Source organism: Hylobates moloch, unplaced genomic scaffold (genome assembly GCF_009828535.3).
Source record: "Hylobates moloch isolate HMO894 unplaced genomic scaffold, HMol_V3 SCAFFOLD_24, whole genome shotgun sequence".
Classification (NCBI taxonomy): domain Eukaryota; kingdom Metazoa; phylum Chordata; class Mammalia; order Primates; family Hylobatidae; genus Hylobates; species Hylobates moloch.
Window position 1 is genome coordinate 34,973,286 of NW_026652299.1, and position 20,464 is coordinate 34,993,749.

Sequence of the window (20,464 nt, forward strand, 5' to 3'; positions counted from 1 at the left end):
TGATTTTAACCTGCATTGCTGATCACTAAATGATGCTGAAATCTTTTCATGTGCATATCTGTTATCTGTATACCCTATTTGGTGAAATGTCAGTTAAGATATTTTACCCATTATCTAATTTGATTGCCTCTTTTGTTACATTTTGAGTTTTGAGAGTTATTTTTAATATATTCTAGATACCAGTTTATTACTGAATGTGTGCTTTGAAAAATGTCTTCTCTCACTCTTTAATTTGGCTTTTATACTTTTTACATGTGTTTCAGACAGTGAAAGTTTATAATTTTAATGAGACAAGTGTATCTATTTTCTCTGTATGGATTGGCTTATGATATCAAGTCTATGAGCTCTTTGCCTAGACCTAGATTTTAAATATTTACCATTCTTTTACCAAAAAAAAAATATTTTACATTTAATTCTATGATGGTCATATTTATATGTCAACTTGATTGAACTACAGGGTGCCCAGATATTTGGTTAAACATTATTCTGGGTATGTCTGTAAGGGTGTTTTTGTATAAGATCAACATTTGAAACTGTAGCCTGAGTAAATCAGAATGCCCTCTCTAATGTGGATGGATCTCATTCAATCAACTAGAGGCTTGAAAAGAACAAAAAGGTAGAAGTACGAAGGATTCTCTTTCTCTGACTTTCTTTGAGCTGAGATATCAGTCTTCTCCTGCCTTCAGGCTTGAACTCAGACTGGAACTTACACCGTCAATTCCTCTGTTTCTTAGACCGTCAGATTCAAACTGGAATCTATAATTGGCTTTATACATATGTATGTAAAAGTATATATGTATGTGTATAGCTTATGTATCTATTATACATACATACATATATATAATATTCTTCTGTTTGTTTCTGTGGAGAATACTGTCCAGTGTAAATTCGAAAATTCAGATTGAATTTACTTTTGTGTAAGGTGTGAGGTAGTTTAGATTGAGGTTTGTATGTTTCTTTTTTGTTTAGTTGTTTTGCCTACAAATATCAATTGCTCAAGCACCACTTGTTGAAAAGGTAATTAATAATCCTTGGCATTGCTTACTCATCTTTGTCAAAAATCATTTGAAGTGACATCAAAGGAGCTCCACAAAATGTGATTCTAAATAAAAGAAATTAGAGGGAGGAGGTTCCAAGACGGCTGAACGGGAACAGCTCCAGTCTGCAGCTCCCATTGTGAACGATGCAGAAGATGGGTGATTTCTGCATTTCCAACTGAGGTACCAGGTTCATCTCACTGGGGCTTGTCAGAGAGTGGGTGCAGCCCATGGAGCAGGGTGGGGCATCACCTCACCTGGGAAGTGCAAGGGGTCAGGGAATTCCCTTTCCTAGCAAAGGTAAGCCATGGCAGAAGGTACCTGGAAAATTGCAACACTGCCCCCAAATACTGTGCTTTTCCAACAGCCTTAGCAAATGGCACACCAGGAGATTATATCCCACACCTGGCTCAGAGGGTCCCACACCCATAAAGCCTCGCTCACTGCTAGCACAGCAGTCTGAGATCGAACTGCAATGCAGCAGCGAGGCTGGGGGAGGGGCGTCTGCCATTGCTGAGGCTTGAGTAGGTAAAAAAGCAGCCAGGAAGCTCGAACTGGGTGGAGCCCACCACAGCTCATGGAGGCCTGCCTTCCTCTGTGGACTCCACCTTGGGGGCAGGGCATAGCTGAACAAAAGGCAGCGGAAACTTCTGCAGGCTTAAATGTCCCTGTCTGACAGCTTTGAAGAGAGTAGTGGTTCTCCCAGCATGGAGTTTGAGACCTGAGAATGGACAGACTGCCTCCTCAAGTGGGTCCCTGAGCCCTGAGTAGCTTAACTGGGAGACACTTCCCAGTAGGGGCTGACTGACACCTCACACAGCCAGGTGTCCCTCTGAGATGAAGCTTCCAGAGGAAGGATCAGGCAGCAACATCTTCCGTTCTGCAATATTTGCTGTTCTTCAGCCTCTGCTGGTGATACCCAGGCAAACAGGGTCTGGAGTGGACCTCCAGCAAACTCCAACAGACCTGCAGCTGAGCGTCCTGACTGTTAGAAGGAAAACTAACAAACAGAAAGGACATCCACAACAAAACCCCGTCTGTATGTAACCATCATCAAAGACCAAAGGTAGATAAAACCACAAAGATGGGGAGAAACCAGAGCAGAAAAACTGAAAATTCTAAAAATCAGAGCGCCTCTTCTCCTCCAAAGGAATGCAGCTCCTCACCAGCAATGGAACAAAGCTGGACAGAGAATGCATTTGACAAGTTGAGAGAAGAAGGCTTCGGACAATCGGTAATAATAACAAACTTCTCCGAGCTAAAGGAGGATGTTCGAACCCATCACAAAGAAGTTAAAAACCTTGAAAAAAGATTAGACAAATGGCTAACTAGAATAAACAGTGTAGAGAAGTCCTTAAATGACCTGATGGAGCTGAAAACCATGGCATGAGAACTACGTGACGCATGCACAAACTTCAGTAGCCAATTTGATCAAGTGGAAGAAAGGGTATCAGGGATTGAAGATCAAATGAATGAAATGAAGTGAGAAGTTTAGAGAAAAAAGAGTAAAAAGAAATGAAAAAAGCCTCCAAGAAATATGGGACTATGTGAAAAGACCAAATCTACATCTGATTGGTATACCTGAAAGTGACAGGGAGAATAGAACCAAGTTGGAAAACATTCTTCAGGATATTGTCCAGGAGAACTTCCCCAACCTAGCGAGGCAGGCCAACATTCAAATTCAGGAAATACAGAGAATGCCACAAAGATACTCCTCAAGAAGAGCAACTCCAAGACACATAATTGTCAGATTCACCAAAGTTGAAATGAAGGAAAAAATGTTAAGGGCAGCAAGAGAGAAAGCTCGGGCTACCCACAAAGGGAAGCCCATCAGACTAACAACAGATCTCTTGGCAGAAGAGAGTGGGGGCCAATATTCAACATTCTAAAAGAAAAGAATTTTCAACCCAGAATTTCATATCCAGCCAAACTAAGCTTCATAAGTGAAGGAGAAATAAAATCCTTTACAGACACACAAATGCTGAGAGATTTTGTCATCACCAGACCTGCCTTACAAGAGCTTCTGAAGGAAGCACTAAACTTGGAAAGGAACAACTGGTACCGGCCACTGGAAAAACATGCAAATTGTAAAGACGATCAATGCTAGGAAGAAAATGCATCAACTAATGAGCAAAATAACGAGCTAACATCATAATGACAAGATCAAATTCACATATAACAATATTAACCTTAAATGTAAATAGGCTAAATGCTCCAATTAAAAGACACAGACTGGCAAATTGGATAAAGAGTCAAGACCCATCAGTGTGCTATATTCAGGAGACCCATCTCACATGCAGAGACACACAGAAGCTCAAAATAAAGGGATCAAAATAACGAAGATCAAAAGAGACAAAGAAGGCCATTACATAATGGTAAAGTGATCAATTCAACAAGAAGAGGTAACTATCATAAATATATATGCACCCAATACAGGAGCACCCAGATTCATAAAGCAAGTCCTTAGAGACCTACAAAAAGACTTAGACTCCCACACAATAATAATGGGAGACCTTAACACCCCACTGTCAACATTAGATAGATCAATGAGACAGAAAGTTAACAAGGATACCCAGGAATTGAACTCAGCTCTGCACCAAGCAGACCTAATAGACATCTACAGAACTCTCCACCCCAAATCAACAGAATATACATTCTTCTCAGCACCACATCACACTTATTCCAAAATTGACCATATAGTTGGAAGTAAAGCACTCCTCAGCAAATGTAAAAGAACAGAAATTATAACAAACTGTCTCTCAGACCACAGTGCAATCAAACTAGAACTCAGTATTAAGAAGCTCACTCAAAACCGCTCAACTACCTGGAAACTGAACAACCTGCTCCTGAATGACTACTGGGTACATAACGAAATGAAGGCACAAACAAAGATGTTCTTTGAAACCAATGAGAACAAAGACACAATATACCAGAATCTCTGGGACACATTTAAAGCAGTGTGTAGAGGGAAATTTATAGCACTAAATGCCCACAAGAGAAAGCAAGAAAGATCTAAAATTGACGGCCTAACATCACAATAAAAAAACTAGACAAGCAAGAGCAAACATATTCAAAAGCTAGCAGAAGGCAAGAAATAACTGAGATCAGAGCAGAACTGAAGGAGATGGAGACACAAAAACCCTTCAAAAAATCAGTGAATCCAGGAGCTGGTTTTTTGAAAAGATCAACAAAATTGATAGACCACTAACAAGACTAATAAAGAAGAAAAGAGAGAAGAATCAAATAGATGCAATAAAAAATGATAAAGGTGATATCACCACCGATCCCACAGAAATACAAACTACCATCAGAGAATACTATAAACACCTCTATGCAAATAAACTAGAAAATCTAGAAGAAATGGATAAGTTCCTGGACATATACACCCTCCCGAGACTAAACCAGGAAGAAGTTCAATCCCTGAATAGACCAATAACAGGTTCTGAAATTGAGGCAATAATCAATAGCTTACCAACCAAAAAAAGTCCAGGACCAGATGGATTCACAGCTGAATTCTACCAGAAGTACAAAGAGGAGCTGGTATCATTCCTTCTGAAACTATTCCAATCAATAGAAAAAGAGGGAGTCCTCCCTAATTCATATTATGAGGCCAACATCATCCTGATACCAAAGCCTGGCAGAGACATACACACAAAAAAGAGAATTTTAGACCAATATCCCTGACGAACATCGATGCAAAAATCCTCAATAAAATACTGGCAAACCGAATCCAGCAGCACATCATAAAGCTTATCTACCATGATCAAGTTGGCTTTATCCCTGTGATGCAAGACTGGTTCAACATACACAAATCAATAAATGTAATCCAGCATATAAACAGAACCAAAGACAAAAACCACATGATTATCTCAATGGATGCAGAAAAGACCTTCAGCAAAATTCAACAGCCCTTTATGCTAAAAACTCTCAATAAATTAGGTATTGATGAGACATATCTCAAAATAATAAGAGCTATTTATGACAAACCCACAGCCAATATCATACTAAATGGGCAAAAACTGGAAGCATTCCCTTTGTAAACTGGCACAAGGCAGGGATGCCCTCTCTCACCACTCCTATTCAACATAGTGTTGGAAGTTCTGGCCAGGGCAGTCAGGCAAGAGAGAAATAAAGGGTATTCAATTAGGAAAAGAAGAAGTCAAATTGTCCCTGTTTGAGATGACAGGATTGTATATTTAGAAAACCCCATCGTCTCAGCCCAAAATCTCCTTAAGCTGATAAGCAACTTCAGCAAAGTCTCAGGATACAAAATCAATGTGCAAAAATCACAAGCATTCCTATGCCCAAATAACAGACAAACAGAGAGCCAAATCATGATTGAAATCCCATTCACAATTGCTTCAAAGAGAATAAAATACCTAGGAATCCAACTTATAAGGGATGTGAAGGACTTCTTCAAGGAGAACTACAAACCACTGCTCAAGGAAATAAAAAAGGACACAAACAAATGGAAGAACATTTCATGCTCATAGAGAGGAAGAATCAATATTAAGAAAATGTCCATATTGCCCAAGGTAATTTATAGATTCAATACCATCCCCATCAGTCTATGAATGACTTTCTTCACAGAATTGGAAATAACTACTTTAAAGTTTGTATGGAAGCAAAAAAGAGCCCGCATTGCCAAGACAATCCTAAGCAAAAAGAACAAAGCTGGAGGCATCATGCTACCTGACTTCAAACTATACTACAAGGCTACAGTAACCAAAACAGCATGGTAGTGGTACCAAAACAGAGATATAGACCAATGGAACAGAATAGAGCCCTCGGAAATAATACTACACATCTATAACCATCTGATCTTTGACAACCCTGACAGAAACCAGAAATGGGGAAAGGATTCCCTATTTAATAAATGGTGCTGGGAAAGCTGGTTAGCCATATGTAGAAAGCTGAAACTGGATCCATTCCTTACACCTTATACAAAAATTAATTAAAGATGGATTAAAGACTTAAATGTTAGATATAAAACCATATAAGCCCTAGAAGAAAGCCTAGGCAATACCATTCAGGACATAGGCATGGGCAAGGACTTCATGACTAAAACACCAAAAGCAATGGCAACAAAAGCCAAAATCGGCAAATGAGATCTCATTAAACTAAAGAGCTTCTGCACAGCAAAAGAAACTACCATCAGAGTGAACAGGCAACCTACAGAATAGGAGAAAATTTTTGCAATCTACTCATCTGACAGAGGGCTAATATCCAGAATCTACAAAGAACTTAAACAAATTTACAAGAAAAAAATCAAACAACCCCATCAAAAAGTGAGCAAAGGATATGAACAGACACTTCTCAAAAGAAGACATTTATGTAGCCAACAGACACATGAAAAAATGCTCATCATCACTGGCCATCAGAGAAATGCAAATCAAAACCACAATGAGATACCATCTCACACCAGTTAGAATGGCAATCATTAAAAAGTCAGGAAACAACAGGTGCTGGAGAGGATGTGGAGAAATGGGAACACTTTTACACTGCTGGTGGGACTGTAAACTAGTTCAACCATTGTGGAAGACAGTGTGGTGATTCCTCAAGGATCTAGAACTAGAAATACCATTTGACCCAGCAATCACATTACTGGGCATAACCCAAAGGATTGTAAGTCATCCTGCTATAAAGACACATGTGCACGTAGGTTTACTGCGGCACTATTCACAATAGCAAAGACTTGGAACCAACCAAATGTCCATCAATGATAGACTGGATACAGAAAATGTGGCACCTATACACCATGGAATACTATGCAGCCATAAAAAATGGTGAGTTCATGTCCTTTGTAGGGACATGAATGAAACTAGAAACCATCATTCTGAGCAAACTATCACAAGGACAGAAAACCAAACACCGAGTGTTCTCACTCATAGGTGGGAATTGAACAATGAGAACACTTGGACACAGGAAGGGGAACATCACACACCTGGGCCTGTTGTGGGGTGGGGGGAGGGGGGAGGGATAACATTAGGGGATATACCTAATGTTAATGACTAGTTAACAGGTGCAGCACACAAACATGGCACATGTACACATATGTAACAAACCTGCACGTTGTGCACATGTACCCCAGAACTTAAAGTATAATAAAAAAAATTTTTTTTTAAAGAAATTGGAACACTGGCCAAAAATAAAGTAAATATCAACATTTAAGAACTCTGGAAATCATCCAAAGGCTTGCAACAATCCAAGGACCATTTGTTTAAGAAAATATTTAATCTCAGTAAGAACATTAATTTTTATGGCATTTTAACTTCTTATATTCCAAATACCCTGTCTCTAGCTCTGCAGTTGCCTTGTAAATAATAGCTCCACCATCATGGAAAAACCCAGCAACCTATGAGCCATTGGAGGGGAAAAATAAGTTCAGAGCTCCCCCAGCAACAACATTCTCAAAAAATAGTCATAATTTGATCTTTCTGGAAGTTCTCTGAAAACTCTTATTTACAGACAGAGACTCTAATGGTCACAAGTGACAAAGAATACAAACTCTACAAAATCAGTTCGAGAAAGTCAGTAAACAAACAGCAACAACAACAACAACAAAAAAGCAGCAACACCACCAAATCCTCAGCAAGAGAGGAATCTGAATTCCAGAATTGCCAAATGATTTTTTTTTAATATCCAGTTTCAAAAACAAATTACAACATATACAGAGAAACAAGCACAGGAAAAAACAGTGAATGGAAAATATCCTTAAGGATGTAGACTTAAATATATTCAAAGAACTTACAAAAAGTACAAAGATATAAAGAAAACTATGATACCAATTTCCCAACAAATTAGAATATCAATACACAGAAATTATATTTTTTAAAAGCACCAAATATAAATTTTTGAGTTAAAAAGTACACCAGTTGGATGGAAAAATTTACTGGAGTTGCTCAACAGGAAATTTGAGCTGAAAAAATAATAGATAATTTTAAGATAGATCCATTGAGATTGTTTAGTATGAACAACAGAAAGAAAAAATAATGAAGACAAATTAATAGGACCTCAGAGATCTGTCAGACATTAGCAAGCACATCAATAAACATAAAATGAGAATCACAGAAGAAAAGAAGAGAAGAAAAAGCGAAGAAAAAATATTTAAAGAAATAGTGGATTAAAACTACACAAAGTATTGTAAACATCCATTCACATATTCAAGAAGCCCAATTAACTCCCATATAGGATAAAATAAGACATTCACAGCTAGACATACCAAAATCCAACTGTCAAGAAACAAAGGCAAAGATTTTGTCTTGAAAGCAGCAAGTGAAATGCAGCTCATCACAAACACAGAACTACAAATAAGATTAACAGCCAATATTTTCAGCAAAAATAATGCAAGCCAGAAGTCAGTGATATAACATATTCAAAGTGATGGAAGAAAATGACTGTCAACCAAGAATCCTATATCCAAAATACTTTCCTGCAAAAGTTAAGGAAAAGTTGAGACATTCCTAAATAAATATAAGCCGACAAAATTTATTGCTGTTAGATGTACCCCACAAGAAGTACTAATAGATGTCCTTAGGATTTAAATGAAAGGACACTTGATAGTAACTGAAACCTACATACAGAAATAAAGAGCACCATTAAAGGTAACTACATAGGTAAATAGAAAGACTATAATTGTATATTTTATTTTTAACTCTCTTCTCTCTGATTTAAAAGACAAGGGCATAAAGCAAGAAGTGTAAAAGTGTTTATAGGTATATACGATATAAAGACATAATTTGTATAATCATCATAGCCTAAAGTAGTGAGGAAGAAATAAAAGCATAACAGCAAAGTTGACACTGATAAAATATATATTTTTAAAATTCATATCCAAATTATGAATTTAATTTGATATTGCTACATATATATAACTTTAAATATATATAGTTTTAAGTTAAGATGTTAATTGCAATCCACAGGGAAAGTACTTTTTTAAAAGCCTCAAAAATATAGTAAAAAAATGGTTCACCATATAATATCAATTTAGCAAAAGAAATAGCAATAAATGAATAAAGAAAGAAAAAGCTATGACATATAGAAATAACAAAATTGCTATTTACTTTAGTTATCAGTAATAACTTTAAGCATACTGAAAATGGATTAAACACACCATTAACAAGAGACTGGCAAAATGGATTAAAAACTATGACCTAATAACATGTCTATAAGAGACACAATTTAGATTCAAAGACAATAAATTGAAAGTAAGAGAATGAAATGATATACTATGTAAATGCTAAGCAAAAGAGAAATTGGGTGGTTAAGACTAATAAATAAATTACTCTTTATACAAAAGTTGTTACTAAAACCAAAGAAGGATTTTTTGTAATGACAAAAAGATCAGTCTATCAAGAGTAAATAACACTTATGAACATATATGCACCTAAAAACAGAGCCCCCAAACCCATGAAATAAAGACTGACCAAATTTAAGAGAAATACACAATTCAACAATAAAAATTGGTGATATCAATACCCCATTTCAAATCCAAAACTGTACAGAAGATAATTAAGAAAAGAGAATATTTGAGCAACACTCTAAACCAACTAGACTTAGCAGACATTTATAGAAATCTCCACCCAACAACAGCAGAATACCCATATTTCTCAATTGCACATGAAACACTCTAAGAATAGACCGTTATGTTAGGACATAAAACAAGTCCCTGTATATTTGAAAGGATTGAAAACATATTAATATGCTCTCCGACCACAGCAAAACAAATTAGAAGTCAATAAAAGAAGGACACTTGTAGAAACTAAGCAATATATTCTTTAATAACTAATGAGGCCAAAAAAGAAATCTCTTAAGGAAATCAGAAAATACAAAATACCAAATTCTATTAGGTGCAGTTAAAGCAGTGTTAAAGTAAAATTTTCTGTTGTAAATACCTACATTGAAAAATAAGACTTGGAACCAACCCAAATGTCCATCAATGATAGACTGGATTAAGAAAATGAGGCACATATACACCATGGAATACTATGCAGCCTTTAAAAATGATGAGTTCATGTCCTTTGTAGGGACATGAATGAAGCTGGAAACCATCATTCTCAGCAAACTATCGCAAGGACAAAAAACCAAACACTGCATGTTCTCACTCATAGGTGGGAATTCAACAATGAGAACACTTGGACACAGGAAGGGGAACATCACACACCGGGGCCTGTTGTGGGGTGGGGGGAGGGGGGAGGGGGAGAGATAGCATTAGGAGATATACCTAAAGTAAATGATGAGTTAATGGGTGCAGCACACCAACATGGCACATGTATACATATGTAACAAACCTGTACATTGTGCACATGTACCCTAGAACTTAAAGTATAATACAAATATATATATATAAAGAAAAATAAGAAATGGCTCCAATCAATAACCTAATTATCTACCTTAGAAAACTATAATAAGAAACACAAACTGAAACAAAAGCAAGCAGAATGAAATAAATTAAAAATGAATAAGGATAATAAATGAAACAGAAAACAGGAAAACAATAAAGAAACTCAATGAACACAAAAGGGGTACTTTTTTAAAAGATCAGTCAAGATGACAAAACTTTAGCTAGTAAAAAGAAAAAGACTAGAGAAAAAAAAGATGATTAAGCTACTAATACCAGGAAAGAAAGAGGGAACATTACTGATTTTATAGGAATAAAATAGGATTATAAGGGAATACTACACAGAACTGTATGTCAAATATTAAACAACCTAGATAAAATAGACAAATTTATAGAAATAAACTTTAAAAGCTGACTCAAGAAGAAATAGAAAACCCAAATAGAACTACAAGTAAAGAAATAAAATTAATAATTGTAAAACTTCTCACGAAGGAAAGCCCAGGCCCAGGTAGCTTCACTGGTGAATTCTACCAAACACTCAAAAAAAAAATTATTACCAGTATATGACAATATCTTCCAAAAAAGAGAATAAGAACGAATATGTTTCAATATATTGTATGAGGTGAACATATACTTACACTAAAATCAGACAAAAAAGTTATAACAAAAAAATAGACATTAATATTACTTAAGAATGTGGATGCAAAAAAAAGCTCAATAAGACATTTACAAACTCAATCCAGGGATATATGAAAAGTATTATAAACCTGAACCAGTGATATTTTTTGTCAAGTATACACAGTTTATTTAACTTTTAAAAAGCAATTAATGTAATCAAATACATAATCATATTATAGACAGGTTTATATTCATATGCCTAAGGGATACATAAAAAGCTATTTGACTTTTATAAAAGACTTTAGCAGAAGGACATGAGCAAAATGACACCCTGGGGATCTCCAAGCTCTCATTCTCTGACAAAAACATCAAGAAAACAACCAGAAGCTGTTAGAACCAATATCGTAAGAGCTCTTAAAAACAATCAGGGCTTATAGCACCCAAGCAAACACCGAATCAAGAAAAAAGCTACCTCCAAAATGGCAAGATGTGTGTGGTGTCTTCATTCCCCCTTGTCTCACTATCTCCCCAGCATGGTGGCAGTCTTGGTCTTAAGCAACAGCCACTAGGTTCCCCTTGAAGTGGAGGGAACAGAGCAGACCTTATTTGCAAATTATTACGTACATCTCTTCAAACCTGGATGGGGGATACTTGAAGGACTAATACATTCATCTCTGTCTCATTTAAGTAGGAACACAGATGGGGAAAGTGGCAGGCACTACTTATAAAGATACCAGGAGACAACAAACCACGGATGCCTGGGGCAAGAGATTCTGGGTGGGGACATACAGTAGACCATCTAAGTCATGGAGAAGAAGTTGGGGTGATACTTTTTTGGGAAATTAGGACATTCAAAAGCAGCTGCATATGTGGGATAATTTAGAAAGCCACATGTATGCCGCAGCAAAATGCATGGTCTGAAAAATGCTGAGAAGCCTTCAGCCTTCACCTTAGGCTAATCGCTAGGTTCAGAGGAAGGTGAGCTAATTGGTGAAGAACTGACAAAGTCTGGGAGAGATAGTTTTCGTGTGTGTGTGTGTGTGTGTGTGTGTGTGTTGGGAGGGCCTTAACTGTGTGCTCACCTGTGACTGTAAGGATCCTTGCCAGCCTGTCTGTGAAGCACTTCTGTGTGCTGTTCTGTGCACAGGGAGGGCAGGCTGTGCCAGCAGCAGAAGTGACACCTCGGGGTGCAGCTTAATTCTGGTCAGGTGCACTCATGGCTCCTGCCCCAAGATGGAAGCCTCTAAGGATTCCAGTTGGCATGAGAGAGAGGAGAGGCGAGGTGGAAATGCCCTTTCAGTGGCAGAACCCCTCATGTATGCTCCAGGCTCCCACCACCCGGCACACCTACCCCCCTAACTCCCTGCTGGGCCATCTTTTCTAAATATCTTTCTTGCTCGTATTTCAGGAAGTGGCTTCTTCCTTCTGCACTTTTCCATCTATCTCCTGTTTTTCATGGATTTCTCATTATTTTTCGTCCACAGAAAGGCTCCTCTTGTTTTCTAGTGTTACAAAATTAACTTTCTATTAATGCCATTTCTAGGGGATTGGAATAGGAGCAAGTAGGTAAAGGATGTTCTCAGCCCCATTCACTGGATTGCTTTTCAACAAGATCCCACCTAGTGCTCTAGCTCCACGTTTTACCCCATTGCCTACCTGTTGGTACTCACACCTGGGCCATGCCTACTGCCCACCCCACACCTCTTCTCCCACTAAAGTGCCCAATGTTGGAGGAGAACATCCCCAGAGCTCAGAACCTTGCTCTCTTGAAGCTTCTCTGCCTTTCCGTTTTTGGCTCAGCCTTGCGCTTTTAAACCTGCTGTGCATGTTAGGTACTTTTTGAGGGGATGTGTAAAAGATGTTTCTAAAAGTGCCAGCTGTATGAATGAATTGGGATGGTGTTATCTCTGCTGAGTGCTGTGCTGTGATCCACTTTCTACTACACAGTTAGATTCTAAAGGGCTAATTCCAGATGACAGTTACATTTTTTAATGAAAATCTTCACACTAGGTGTATTAGTCCATTCTCACACTACTATAAAGAAATACCTGAGACTGGGCAATTTATAAAGAGATTTAATTGGCTCAGAGTTTCACAGGCCATATAGGAAGCATAGCAGCATCTGCTCCTGGGGAGGCCTCAGGGAGCTTTTACTTATGGTGGAAGGCAAAGCGGGAGCAGGCCTCTTACATGGCAGAAGCAGGACCGAGAGAGAGCGGGGAGGTGCCACATATTTTTAAAGAACCAGATCTCATGAGAACTCATTCACTATACAGTACCAACGGGGATGGTGCTAAACCCTTCATGAGCACTCCACCCCAATGAGCCGATCACCTCCCACCAGACCCCACCTCCAACAGTGGGGATTACAACTGGACATGAGATTTGGGTGGGGACACAGATCCAAATGATATCAGTGTGTTCACCTGTTTTTGTTTTGCTGTAAAGGAATACCTGAGACTGGTAATTTATAAAGAAAATAGGTTTATTTGGCTCATGGTTCTACAGGCTTTACAGAAAGTATGATGCTAGCATCTGCTCAGCTTCTGGTGAAGCCTCAGGAAGCTTCCAATCATGGCAGAAGGCAAAGTGGGAGCAAGCACATCACATGGCAAGAGCAGGAGCGAGAGTCAGGGTGTGAGGAGGTCCTAGGCTCTTTGAAACAACTAGAGCTTGCATGAACTCAGAGCAAGAACTCACTCATTACTGCAGGGAAGGAAACAAGCTATTCATGAGAGATCTGCCCCCATGACCTAAACACCTCCCACCATGCCCCATCTCTGACACTAGGGATATATTTCAATATGAGATTTGGAGGGAACACACATCCCAATCCTATCACTAGAGAAATTAAATTGTATAATAAATCCTTATATATCCATCACTCATCTTCAATAATCAACATTTTACCTCTCTTGTTCCATCTATACTTTCTCCCACCCCCATCTCTTCACTTAATGGGTTATTTTTATTATCATTACTACAGTTTTTTTTTTACTTTAGGTAAAATGTATATATATATGTGCAAACCTTAGCCATAAAATTTTGACACACACATATACTTCTGTGATTTACACCCCTCAAAATTTAGAACATTTACGTTCTTTATAGAAAGTTTTCTCCTATTCCTTTCTACTCAATCCCTCAATCTCACAAGGCAGTCACTGTTCTAATTATTTTTACCCCGTATTAGTTTTGCCTGTTCTTGAGCTTCATATGCTTCTTTTGACCAGCAGTCTGTGAGATTCATCTGTGTCAGTGCATCAGTAATTTGTTTCTCTTCATTCCTGAGAAGTCTGTGTGAATATACCGTAATTTGTCTACCTTCCTTTGATGGGCATGTTTTTTACATATTTTGGCTATTACATTTATCTACTCATCTTTGTATGGACATAAATTTTCATTTCTCTTAGATGAACCTGTAGGAATGAAGTGACAAGGCCAAAAAGTGGGTGCATATTTAAATGATATAAAAGTATAAGCCATTGTCTTACACTGTAGGATTTTCTTATAAATCATATCATTTCACATTCCCATGAGGAGCACATAAGGGTTCTGGCTACTCCACATTCTTGCCAACATTTAGTGCTGTCACTCTTTTTGGTTTTAGACATTCTAGTGCTTAAAGTGTGCTACCTTGTGGTTTTATCTTAAATTTCCCTAATGACTAATAATGTTAAGAACCTTTCCATGTGTTTATTGACCATTTATATATCTTCATCTGTAGAGTGTCTGTTCAAATGTTTTGCCATTTTTAATGTGATAGTTTAATATTACTGAGTTGTTTGAGTTCCTTATATGTTCTTGAAATTCCTTGTTAGAGATATATTTTGTGAATATTTTATCTTTTAGGCTTGTCATTTCATTTTCCTAATGGTATCGTTTCTGTGAAGTCTAATTAATCATCTTTTTTCTTTTGTGGTTATCAATTTCTAAGCCTACTTAAAAAATCTTTGCTTATACCAAGCCACCAAAATATTTTCTCTTGCTTTCTTCTAAAATCTTTATAGTTTTAGCTTTTATGTTTAGGTCTATGATCCCTCTTAAGTTAATTTCTGTATATGGTGTGTAGAAGAAGATGGAAATTTTTTTCTCTCTCCTTTATTCAGTTGTTATAGCACCAATTGTTTAAAAGACTTTACTCATTCACTTGCTTTCATGTGTCTGTTCAAAATCAATTGACTCTATTAACATGGATCTCTTTGGCCTTTGTATGCCCCACTGATCTTTTCATCTATTCTTATGTCAATACCGCACTGTATCTAATACTTTCGCATTCTAAGAAGACTTGAGGTCAGGTAACATCACTTCTACCAACTTACGTTTGAGCCTTATACCTTACCCCACGCTGCTGTTCATTTCCTACTATCAATCATTCCTTCCTTCCTTTCTTCGTTTACTTAACACTTATGGAGTGTCTAATATTTGCAAGGAGTTTTGAATACACCCATAGTGAACAAAACAGATGAAATCTTCATCTTCCTGGAACTTACATTTCAATATCATCTTCTACTCCTGACGCCTCACGCTCACACTCAGACTAAGCTGGGAGCAGTTTCTGACAGTGCTCTTCTGCTTCACTCAGCCTCCCCGGCAGGCCATAGTTTCTGTGTGCTGACAACCACTCTGACACATACACATGCACACATGCACACAGCCAGCTCACCTCAGCCTGTAGGCTCTAGCAGACACTCAGCCCTAGGGCAGGGCCCCTGGTTTCCACCAGCCCAGCATAAGGACACCATGCCCATCTTAGCTGAGCCACCACTGCCTTCCCCCTCTGGCTGCCCCAGGCCCATCCACACTTCCAGACCCCCAACTCCACCCTTCTTCACGACCCTCTTAATACAGGAGCCTTCCTTACTGAGGAGATCTGGCTCTCCCAGGTGACATTTCTCAAGCTCTGCAGCTATGGACTTGAGTCAGCTGGAAAGAAAACCCCAGCAAACTCTGCCAAATTAACAATTTTTCTACTGCCAGCCCTGACTGTGATCTCATCTTGGGTGTGAAACCTCCAGCCGCAGTGACGCTGTCCACACAGCAGGTAACTCTGATAGAGGCCTGATTGCTGGGTGGAGGCTCCACAGCTCTGAGGTATGAGACAAGTCCCTCTCCTCATTTTCAAGTAGGACCACAGGAATCTTTGTGGCAGGGTTTTTAACACTTCTCAATTTTTCGCAGCATGAGCTCCAACAATTCTATTCAATACTAACCCCCAAACTTGATATTGCTGCTTAGATGCTTTCCTATTGCTTGGTATTTATTGGAATTAGGAAATATTTCTACCATCCTCCCTATAGAAAGCACTCAAAAATATGTAAAGATAATTTTTGAAAAAAATTATACATGCTTATTGTGAAAGGCATTTAAAATGCATGAAAGTATAAGGAAGGAAGATAAAAATGACCCCTAATTCCTCCCCTGCCTCCCGGATAAGCACTGTTGGAAGATGGAGAGAGTGCTCCCACCTGCTCCTCGCCTGGCTGTGCCTGGTGCAGGTCTCAGGAGCCAGACCCTCATCCATGCCATGCCGCTGGCTGACCTGCCTGTGACGTCAGTTCTCTTCCACCAGCAATGCTCCCTGACAAATACATAAAGATGCAAGAACCGCTTGGTGATTGGAGAAGGCTATTAAATCCCCTAATATGGTTTTTATTCTAATATATTTTTATGCCTGAAGGTGTCTTATAGAGAGAATTACCTAATGCTGAGCTTTTTATGATCTCTGCAGATGTCCTGAAATGCATTTTCAGTCTGGTCCCCAGGTTTTTTTTAAACCAAGAATATCCTGTGAATTAACTGTAAGTTACCAATTAGGAGTATTTTAGGAAGTTGCAACTCAAGATCTTACATCAGACACTGTCTGCCAGTGAAAATAAGCCTAGTGTTTTTGTTGTTGTTGTTGTTTCATTTTTATTTTGCCTCCTCCACCTCAAAGCCTGCTCCCTCAATCTCAAAGCCAGGTGAAAGGGAAGGGGGAGAGAGAGAGAGACAATGTGTGAGCCCCTGGAGGCTTGCAAAGACTCACCCTTCTGATTCCCCATGGTGCTTTTTTGTGCACAGGAGCGTCTGTAACAGGGCTGGGACTGTAATGATACAAGTAAGTTCCTAGCCTGGGGCAGACACCCAAAAATTAATGAATAATATTTCCATGTAATATTTTTTAAAATCAACATTAGTACAAAATCCACAATGAACAAAATATCCTACTAGCAGGATATGAGGGTTCTGATTTTTCCACAGCATCACCAACATTTATTACTGCCTAACTTTTTTGTTCTAGTCATGCCAGTGGGGGTGAAGTGGTATCTCACTGTGATTTTTTTTTTTTTTTGGATGTTCGTTTCTCTGATGACTAATGAGGCTGATTATCTTCTCATGTGCTCACTGGTCATTTGTACATATTCCCTGGAGAAACATCTACTCAGATCCTTTGTCCATTCCTTAATTAGATTATTTGTTGTTTTATTACTGAGGACTGAATTGAAAGTTCAGTAATAAAGAACTGAAGAGCTCTTTATCTGTTCTGGATATAAGTCCCTTTTTAGATATGTGATTTGCAGATTTTCTTCCATTCTGTGTGTTGTCTTTTCATTTTGTTTATGGTTTCCTTTTGAGCACAAAAGTTTTTAATTTCGACAAAGTATAATTTTTATTGCTTGTACTCTTGATATCACATCTAAGAATCCTTTGCCAAATTCAAGATCATGAAGACTTAATTCTACTTTTTTCTTCCATGATTTCTTTGGTTTTGCTTTTTATATTTAGGTCTTTGCTCCATTTAAAGTTAACTTTTAAATTGAGTGAAGTAAGGGTTCAACTTCATTCTTTTGCATATGGCTGCATACATTTGTCCCAGTACCACTTGTTGAAAAGATTATTCTTTACTCACTGAATGGTTTTGACACCATTGTAAAAAATCAGTTGACTATTAAATGTGTGGATTTATTTTTGGACTCTCTCCATGACATTTCATTGATCTCTCCGTTTTCTTAATGCCAGGATCATATCGTCTTGATTTCTTTTGCTTTGTAGTGAGTTGTGAAATCAGGAAGTATGAGAATGCCTACCTTATTCTTCTGTTTCAAGATTATTTTGGCTCTTCTGGGTCCCTTGCAAGTCCATATACATTTTAGAATCAGCTTCTCAATTTCTATAAGGAAGTTACCTGAGATTCTCATGGGGATTGCCTTGAATCTGTAGGTCAATTGGGAAGCATTGCCATCTAAACAGCTCTAGTCTTCTGATCCATGAATATAGACTGCTTCTCCAACTATTTAGATGTCCTCTAATGATGTATTGCAGTTACATTTCTCCCTGGAGGTCTCACTGTTTCCTGCTTGTGCTGCTTGAGAGAATGAAGAAGCTTCCCCAGCCTGGCTGCCTGTTGCCTCTCGGTGACGGTAATGCAGTCTCTGAGGAGTAGAGAAAAAGTCCTCTTCCCAGGCACATTTGTGATGAAATTTTCCTTGTAGGTAACCCCAGCCCTGTGTCTGAGTGAGGGAGAGGAGTCTCAGGCTGGGGAAGGAGGTCGCTTCCTGGGCTGGATCTGCTGGTTGTGGCAGGACCCCCTTCCTGATACACTTTTGCAAACCTGATGTGGTTGACATCATTAAAAGACCATTTAAATCCTTGATGGCTGGCATTAAGACTCAAGCATTTCTTTCCAAAAGTTTCAATTTTCTTTCTTAATCCCATCTCCGTGAAGACTCAGCAGCAGTGTCTCCTCCTGGAGACGTGGCGAACACTAGAGGGGCTCAGCTCCCCTTTACTGATGTCCATCTGGACCCTGCCCTGTCCCTCACAGGCATTCACAAGGAATTATGTGGGCTGGGCTTTTTCGTGAGTTAGAGAGCATGAAAACAGGCTCTGTTTCCAAGTAGCTCCCCACCCGCCTAGGGTGCCGGGATCAACCACACAGCACCCCGAAGCACCACGAGGGTTGGGCATCTCAGAGCTGCAGTGCAGACAGTGACTCCTGCACAGCTGCGTGGAGCAGGCAGAGTCGCAGCAGCTGTGCTCCTGCGATGCACATCTCCTGAGCTTCTCTGCAGGGTGAGACTCTGCCCTTGGGGGCTGGGGATATGAGGATGAAAGCCACGCTTGCTTCCTTCAAGGAGGGCACAGTCTAGCGAGGGAGAAAGACGAAGCCGGTGCTTATAAAACAGTGTGGTCAGAACCATTAGAGAAAGGAACACAGATGACAGGGATCACGGTGGAGAAGCCAACTGAGGGTCATCAGAGGGTTCCCAAATTAAGTGTGGCTCCAACTGAGATTTTGAAAGACAAGATGCTAGTGTCCTGTGATGACCGGGTGGGACCCGCAGCATCCCAGCTGAAAGGAGAGCCTGAGGTGAAGCCTGGAGAGAACTGCGGGATGGGGCGGGAGGGGAGGAGAGGGTAAACTGCACTGCATGTAGGGTGTTGATTGAGCTGGGATTTTCCACAAGGGCAGGATCGAACCAGAAGAAGAGGGGCAAGCACTCCACTTCCAGGTACCAAATGATGTGGGTTTAAATATGGGTTCCTGCTGCAGCTGCAACAGATGTCCCCTGAGAATACTTTTATGAGAAACAATAGGAAACCTCTTTCTTACCTCAGATATGCTTCCAATTGTCCCTTTCTTCCATTTTAATTCACATGTTTCTTTATAACTTCTCGACCTCCTTCAGGCCACAGATCTCTTTAGAATGTATCCAGAGCCACAGACTCTCTCTAAGGAGAATTACATAGCATATAAATATAATTGCAAGTTTCATAAAATTTCAATAGTTTAATGGCTTTGCTGAAATGCATCTGTAGACACAGGGTCAACTATTGTGACCCAAAAACTAGACTCTGGCAAGTTTTTGTGCTCAGTGATCCTCCCAATGGGCCTCGGAAGTGCAGCTAGCACCATGCTAAGACTGGAAGAAAGGCACAGAGATGGGAGAGAAATAGGTGCGTGATTAGATGACGTGTTCTAGGTGCTAAGACCTAGTCATAACAACATCTGAATGAAAAGGAAAATTCAGATGGCAGAACTTTGCTGACCATATTCCTTGCTTTCCATCCAGATGCTTGGTCTACGTACATACACTTTTATGTTCTGAAAGCATCGTTTGTGAACAACACCCAGTGGGTTTCTCCACTGGGCGGAGAGTGGCAATATCTCCTCTAGCTAGCTAGAGTAAGTGCAGTCTCTTGCACAGTGTTATTTTATAATCGACTCAGTGCCTGGAATGAAATCAAGCTGGGACCAGCGTCACTGGCGTGGCAACAGGAATATTCATACTTTAGTAATTATCCTAATGTCATCATGGTAGCAGACACAGATGACATCTGTCTGAATGGCTCTGCATCAAGGCACCTTCTTTCCTAAGTTTTAACAAATCTGTTGTGCATGTGTCTTGGGAACCTGAGGTTGGAGAGCAAATGATTCATTTTTAGATTCAACATGCAGTGAGTATTATTTACATCTACTGCCTTT

At 39.1% G+C, this 20,464-nt stretch overlaps 1 long non-coding RNA gene across 1 annotated transcript in view; it reads right to left on the bottom strand.

Moving 5' to 3' along the window:
- Positions 1–17,149: 17,149 nt before the first annotated feature.
- The window catches only part of LOC131382436 (uncharacterized), a 33,133-nt gene continuing 29,818 nt past the window's right edge, over positions 17,150–20,464 (bottom strand). The window contains exons 3-4 of the long non-coding RNA XR_009211930.1: positions 19,592–19,706; positions 17,150–19,123 (exon numbers count right to left, since the gene is read on the bottom strand). This is a non-coding gene — a long non-coding RNA (uncharacterized LOC131382436). The remainder of the gene's footprint in view (positions 19,124–19,591; positions 19,707–20,464) is intronic.